General features: G+C 37.6%; 1 long non-coding RNA gene across 1 annotated transcript; it reads left to right on the top strand.

The window, feature by feature from the left end:
- The first annotated feature begins 234 nt into the window (after positions 1-234).
- Positions 235-4,062, top strand: LOC149472876 (uncharacterized). Its single transcript, XR_016314137.1, has 2 exons — positions 235-274; positions 3,843-4,062. It is a non-coding gene; the product is annotated as an uncharacterized LOC149472876 (long non-coding RNA).
- The last annotated feature ends 4,193 nt before the right edge of the window (positions 4,063-8,255 follow it).

The following is an 8,255-nucleotide window of genomic DNA, read 5'->3' as shown; positions in this document are numbered from 1 at the left end:
AACCTCTCTTTAGTGCTGGTGCTATCCCTGACTGATGGGTATATTTTTCCTACACTAACCACTTTTCAGATGTGCACCAAAACTTGGAGGCAGGGACTTAAAAAGACTCTTTGTGACCCAAGATCACCACCAGGGTCACCTGGATGCAGCATAGGCAACTAGAACACTGATCGCGGAGATAAAGGATACCATAGATAATCCAAGTTTCTCTTGACTTCCCTAGCTGCAGTACTGCTTCGGTTGAACAGCACCTACAGACTGCACCTGCCTACCGGTAAGTAACAAAGTATTGTAGGATGTGACAAATTGAATCTATCCAGAATTCCTTTTTCAATTTAGGGACCCATATCTCAGGAATGTTGCTTATATGGCTCCATAAACCCTAGAAACAAGAAGCCTAAACAGTTCTCTTGAATACCAGATTGTAACAGCCAACAAGCCAGGCATAAAAGAGACTCTGTCACTTGGTGGGGGAGGGGAGTATGAAGTGCTGGGACAGGGGAGCATTGGGATGCTACTCACACCTACCTGCCATGGATTAATCTCAAGCTGTTCTGACAAACAAAGTTCAAACACTGTATCACATTTACAAGCAAGCTCCCATCTATGGCTCTATATATTTTTTAACAAATAATGACTTATATGAAGTGCGGAAGTCACAAGCATTCTCAAAATTGCAAGATAATTCACAAAAGAAAAAAAGAGCACTGGTTCTGACTGCAAAACCTCTCTGAATTTAGAAAAAACAAACAAATTCAAGCATACCTGATCACTAATATAAAATGTATATTATTTATTAGTACAAATTCAAAGATCACAAAAAGAAAACAAAAACTGCAAAATAGAAAAAGAAGAAAAATCTTGGCCAAAAGAATAATAGTAACCATATCCAGTAACATGCTGCACCTGGTAAATGTATTACCCCCACATATACAGTATATTGGTCAAAAATGAATATCCTATTTTATTATAACTTGTAGTCAGCACAAACCACAGTTCCTTCTATACAATCTCCAAGGAATTTCCAGAATATTGCATATATGTAAATTATGTGGGCTGAGCAGATAATGGATCAATCAACAACCATGACTCATGCATATATAAGAAGGCTGTTCCAAGACCTTCCGGCAGCATGATAAGCTTTCATGTATGGGCTGATAAATATAATTCAGCTCATAATTGATCAAAATAGAAGAAAGTCACTTCACTATGGTTGATGCCTAAATGCCATCATAAGGTACATATACTGAAGAATAATTCACATAACTAATTGTGTAGTCCAGTGTACTGGACAGAACTGCACCTCCAGGGGAGACTGTCTCTGCATCCGGACTAATCCTCACATAATTATCTTATACATCACAGTGGAGCGTAAGAATTCCTTGAGCAATATGGAGGGAATCAGGCAAATCTATGCATGGAACAAGAACTGATAGTCTTCCAATATATATAGTCTATAGATGTCCATAAGCCATGGTGAGGTGAAAGATATAAATAATTATTAGTTTATTGCTTCTATAACAGGTAACTAAAGGGCCACCAGAGTAGCAAGCTTGGTGGATGCCTGATCAGTTTTTCCGGTAAAGCACTGGCTGCATCAGAGGCTGAGCCTTCTTATACATGGATGAGCCATGGTTGTTGGTTCATCCATTATCTGTTCAGCCTGCATAATGTACATATATGAGATATTCTGGAAATTCATTTGAGATATTGTATAGAAGAGATTGTGATTTGTGTGCTTATATTCAAATAGGATATGAATTTCTGACCATTACATATGTGGAGTTAATGCAATTACCAAGTGTAGCAGGGTTATTGGGTTATTATTCTCTTGAACAATATTTTTAAAATGTTCTTCTTTTTCTATTTTTCATTTTTTTTCTTGTGATTTTTAATGTGTACTATGAATAACATGAATAATATACATGTTACATTATTGGTAAGGTATCCTGGTGTGCTTGAATTTTTTTTCTATATTCAGTGAGGTTTTTGCAGTCAGAACCAGATTTTGTTTTAGCTTTTTTGAATAATTCCGCAAAGCTCTATATTTTGAAGTTTGCAAATAAGGCCCTTGCTGACCAATAAGAATTCTCAGGGGGCAGGAAGGAGTCAAGCAACCTTCAAAAATTTTAGGAAATGGCAAAGTTTACACGTTAGAATGGCCAAGGCAGTAAGGTTCTGGATGTTGTTGCTGCTATGTGTAAGTACCTCTAGATTCCTTCACTTTCATACCTGTAGCTTTTTCCCCCAGTGATAGTCTCCTTGAACTTGCCTATGTGTGACTGCAGTAAAACTGTCATGCTACTAAATTAATCACACAAAGAAAAAACTGGTCACCTACCCAGGTCTATAACTGGCTTTTTAAACAGTGAACATGGAAGGCGTCACAGAGTAGAAAATAGAACTATCCAGCTCAACTTGCCAGCCTACCCCAGTCTAATAATGGCTATTGTCGGCAAGGAACATGGATAAGTATAACTTATCAAAGGAGGGGGAAAGAAAGCCAGTTCAAACTGCCAGCCAGTTAGCCAACTATCAAAAACCAAATTAACCTGTCTAAGAACATGCGTTTAAAAACAGGGGTTTAGTTTGCACACATTTGCAAATACATACGTAAGCCACAGAGCCACATCACGGCACCCTGAGTATCTGTGGTCCTAACTCTATAAATCTTGAGAGTCCTCACAATGGAGGCACATGCATTTAAATGGAAAGAAACAAGGGCAGGTGAACCTGAGGGAGCCCACCCCTCTTTAAGGTCATGGGAGCGCACCTGACACCCAGCATGTAGCACAACGGCAGCCAGGGTGTCCAATTTACCCACTGAACCTCCAAAATTAACATACAAAGAAAAAACTGGTCACCTACCCAGGTCTATAACTGGCTTTTTAAACAGTGAACATGGAAGGTGTCACAGAGTAGAAAATAGAACTATCCAGCTCAACTTGCCAGCCTACCCCAGTCTAATATTAGACTGGGGTAGGCTGGCAAGTTGAGCTGGATAGTTCTATTTTCTACTAAATTAATCAGCATTCATAATCATACTCAATGATGTTCCCGGTACAAAGAATTACAAAGTTATTTACAAGGTTAATGAAGACAAATGCAAGTCATGATAAAAAAAAACCTGATGAACAAAAGTAATGAAAATATGATAGGTGAAAGTGTTATAAGTAAGTATTGGTCCATTCACCAGCCTTGCCCAACACAGTCCCAGCACATAGATTAGACAGTTTGTCTTACGTTCTATTAGTATGGTTCATCACCATGTTTCTGTGGTGTACACGTAAAATGTAGGACATGCTGCATTTTTTTTTTAGTCCAGCATGCTGTGACACATTACACTGCATTGCACAATATATAAATATGAATGAAAAGTCATTTTGTTAAAATTCTATTAAGTTACAAAAAAAGGTAATGTGTTATGCATCATTATATTGAATGGGCACTGCTCCTTTACAATGTATACCAGTGACTACATGTTAATGTACTCTGCTGTTGTGAATTATATTATAAAGTAAAACCTTTTTTCTATTTGTAAGGAAGCCTTAACTGATATTTGGTACAATATTATTGCTGCAATGTATTTGGAGCAGTTATTTTATACACAGCTGAAAGAACTAGTCTAAGTACTTTGCTACAATAATATTGTTACCACATATTTATCAGTAACAATATCAAACGCTGTGTGAAATCAGCCTTAATAGCTTTTTCCAGGCTGTCTTAACAGAGGAGCCACTATTTACCTAGACTTAACTAGAGGTCTTACCCAGTTAACATGAAGTCAAAAGATTCTGATCACAAGCCTTAACAGAATTGAAATCTTTGCTGTTTTATCGTAGAATAACCTTAGTTGGCCTCCCCTCTGATGATGTGCAGTGGCACGTAAGGCCTTAGGAGGAGCCAACAGAGCGTGACATCTTAGCCGTCCGGAGCCACGAGGAGACCCGGCGGCCATCTTACTTTTGGGTCAGTGTCACTTCACTCCATCATTTATTGTTTAAGTGTTCCTGTCCTGTTTTTATCCACAATATATTTTTGAAATAAATTCCTTGATTTTAACTACTACACTATGAGGTGTTTTTTGGCTCCTTTTGGAGCTAATAAATTTTAGGACATCCTATTATTCATTTTCACCACCGGAGGGAGTTCCTTACCAATTCAGCCTTAAGGGGATTCCTGGATCTGGAAGCTGCTTATTACATCAGGATTATCTGCTCCCGGAGGGTTATCCATCTTCCCCACCAGCTGTGGGATTTCCAGGGGTCATACAACATATGCGCTTATCCATAGCGCGTCCGGTGAGTGCGCAATTTTACTATCTGATCCTGGCAGATTAAGTTTCTACGTAGGATCCTGCGACAATTTGACTGGACATTTTATTTGATTTGATTTACCAGTGTTTTTATCTGATGCATTAATTAGCTATTTCCTCTGTCTAGTGCTACATACCATAGCGTGTTTTTCAGATCACCTGAGATATATATGTGTTCATGTATTAGCGCCGCACCTTCTATTTATGTGTATTTTTGAAGGTTTAGCTGAGATTACCTTTTGGTGCATTGGCTGCTGATGGGAGAGCGCTCACTTTTTTATTTTGTCTTTTAATAATAGGATGTACACTCATTGTCCCTCCTTTTCTTACCCATCCAAGCTGCAATATAGGGTCTGGTATAAACTTTGGGGAGCCCTGTGCCATTTTTTGGGCGTTTTTTGCATTGGGCGCACCTTACATAACAGACCCCTATCTAGTTTATGTTTGCTTTTTTATTTCTTCTGTGTTGCATGTAGCCTGGTATACTTGCTGCTCCCTTCTTTGCTAGGCACTCAACCTACATGCCTGGATAGGTGTATATTATAGATAAAAAAATGCTGTGCGCCCCCCCCTAAAATTTATAACAAAACTTTATCCTTGATAAGGATCTGGTGTGGATTGGGAGGGGTCCCAATAAACACACAGACAGAATCAACTCATTCTCAATCATATTGTCCAGCAATATAGATCCATTGGTCATTACCATAGGTTGTCAAGGATGTCACGTGGGATCCCCCAGCTACTTTGTTTACAAACAAAAGCAAGGCAATTAAATGTCATTTAGTGGCAATTTTTTTCTTACTAAATGTTACTTTTGCTGTAGTTAATCCTCCAGATCCTGTACAGAGTTTGGGAGGAACCCCACATATATATATATTTAGCATTGGGTCCTCCTTAAATTCCATACCAAGCCCCTGTCTATTTTTTTTCTGCAGGGGATGTGGCCTAGTATGTTTCAGGATGGGGAGGGGCTGCACACACCCTGTCCCCTCCTTTCCTGGGCACTCAGGCTGCATGCCTTGATAAGGGTCTAGTATTTATTTTTTAGTGTGACCTCACTAAAAAAAAAGGGTGTAGGGTCCCTCTGAAATCCAACGCAGATCCTTATCCTTGATAAAGGCCTGGTATGGATATGGAGGAGGTCCCCGAAAGCAGGCAAGTGAAGAAAATGTCATTTGATCGCAATTTAAAATTTTTTTTTCTAAATGTCACTCTTGCTGTAGTACATTCTACAGGTGTGCCACTTTATATTTAGGTTTAAGATATATTCCCCAGTATGTCATTAAAAGGAATTACATGGTTTTATATCTCAACCTGTATTAATTTTGTTTTGGTAGAAAAAGTTAACAACAGTAATTTCTATCTATCATTACTGCAAAGAGTATTACAGCAGGATAGCAGAATCAAATGGGCACATTATCATACAAAAATGCAACCAAGACCCCCTTTTCAGTGAACCGTAGAAAACTTGCAATTTGGGCTTGAATAAAGGCCAGAAAGAAAACCTAAGATTTGGCCCTCCTAGAATTCAATAGGGTTCAAGCACTATGTTCAGAGTTTGTGATTTTCAAGTTAACATATAGAGGTTGATTTACTAAAGCTGGAGAGTGCAAAATCTGATGCAGTTATGTATAGAAACCAATCAGCGTTCTCAGTTTTTTTTTATTCCAAAGCTTATGCTTATTGTGCTTATAACATGTAAATGTAAAATCCCAAATCTGTTCTTTCTCTGCACAAACAGTTGGCTCTTTAAAAATTATGTATACAATAAATCCTGTATAATAATACAATTAATAAAATATTTAAATCAACTAAAAGTTAATTTCATGGCAGCATGTGTTTTGCATCAATTACATTAGCAACACATAAAATCTGAAGAGAGAAGTGGACAGAAAAGTTAACTTAGACATTTTAAAAGCTTTGAAGTAAACTACAGAGGTTAGCCAACAATGTTTGATTGGAAAGTGAATAGTAACTAACATTTGAAAATTATTGCCACTGAGATTTCACACATAAAGATGAGATTGTATACATCATTCATGTAGAACTGCACACAGCTCAACTCCGGCATGCACAGGAGTCAAAAAGATCCAGGAGGGGTTCAGAAAGTTAATTCATTTGGAGAACATGATCCAAAAAAACAAAAAGAGTTCTATATTGGACAGATGCCATCATGGAATAAGTACATGCACATTCCTGCCAATGATCGACTGGCACCAAGGATGGTTTTCATACTGCATGTAAAGCAATTTGCAAACTAAATGTAGAAGTATGTAACTGGCTTAACTTACTGGTTTATTAGTTACTTAAATGTATTATATTTTAGTTGTTTCACTTTTAAATCTTTAGTATTATCAATAGTAAATCTAAATAGGCTCTGCAAAACCATACAAAAAATAATAGGCGATATCAAATGAATATAGACAGAAAACTCTTCATATTACTTACTATATTTTGAGATATATTTAAATTAAATGTTAAAAGGTTTTTTAAGATTTAGTATTTAATTGCAGAAACAATCAATTTTGTATACTTGCAGAATTCATATGGAAAATTGGGTTTAAAGCGTTTCTACACCCAAAACCAAAAATGTAATATATTGCAGCTTTACCAGTCTTTGGATGTGGTGACTGAGTCAAGTTTAAAGTGGTTGTAAACCTTAGACATGCATATGAACAAAACATATCCCTCTAGTGTGTGCTTGCCTCAATCCAGAGAAGTGTAATTTCTGTCTGCTGCCTTGTTCCTCTTCTATCTGCATGAGTCACATCTGACAGGTTTTCCTAACACCAAGAGGTAAAAAGGTGACATGGGAGGGACCTCCAGCAGTGTGACAGCCTCAGCTTTTTTCCTGTGTTGTGTGCAGGATGGTGTGTCCCTTCCCTCCAATCAGCTCTCAGAGATCTCCTCACTGAGCTTTGCAGAGTGTAACTTCAGGACTCTGCCCCTTTTTTCTGATAGCTCGGACAAGCTTTATAAATTATGGACTTTGAATGGATGTAGAGAAGAGAATACTGCAGATATACAAGTACAACTTATTTGTTTCATCCCTGTGTATCACCTGAGGCCATTCACTTCAGCGGGTATATGTGAGAGTTTATAACCACTTTTTGCAGGCTTTTCCCCTTTGTTTTCACTTGTAAATCCTATAAATAACACAGTACCTGTGCTTGGGTGGATAAGCTCACTCTTCCACTGTATTAATGAGGGGAACAATAGTGTCACCCAGACTTGAATTCAAACATATCTGCCTTTGTTTACTTCCATTACACGGGGATGATAGAATTAGTAATCTACTAATAACATTGTTTAATGCTTTCAGGTTTTCCCCAGAACTAAATGATTGTGGTGCAATTTTGCTTTGCAAAGAATACCCAATCATGTGCATGAAAATAAAAAAATAGCATTTTTGCTTTCACATGACTGGATGATGGAAGTCAACAGAGCTTCACCTCGTTCACTAAGCTCCGGGAATAATTCCCTTGCAACTTCTCTTGTAACGTGAACAGTCTGTTTGCCTTTAGTAAATCAACCCCATGACTGTTATGGTTTACTGAGCCTTTGACTTTCTATTTGGTATTTCAGTCACCTTACAGCCTTTTTCATTAACCTGTAGTTTAATGATGTACATCACAATGACATACATTTTTTTGCATTCTATAAAAGTTACATTTCTGGCAGAATGCAATGCAAGCACAAAACACTGTTAGAAAATGTTTGCTTAGGAGCATCCATAAATAATGCATACACACGGGCTAATTGCAAACAAAGACTAACATTACTAGTGTAAATTAAAGTCCTTTGACAGTACAACCCTTTTCAATTTCGACCACTCTAATTGGAATGCTGTCAGGAGAACATGAAAGGAACAAGCAGATCTAAGTGTTTCTCACATATTTATTTATACTCTAAAACAAACTATTACCTTGCATAACATCAG

The sequence above is a fragment of the Staurois parvus genome, unplaced genomic scaffold (genome assembly GCF_062004578.1).
Source record: "Staurois parvus isolate SC_StPar_1 unplaced genomic scaffold, SC_StPar_1.0 ptg000019l, whole genome shotgun sequence".
Lineage (NCBI taxonomy): Eukaryota > Metazoa > Chordata > Amphibia > Anura > Ranidae > Staurois > Staurois parvus.
The sequence above is the reverse complement of the archived record's forward strand: the minus strand, read 5'-3'. Positions and strand labels throughout refer to the sequence as shown.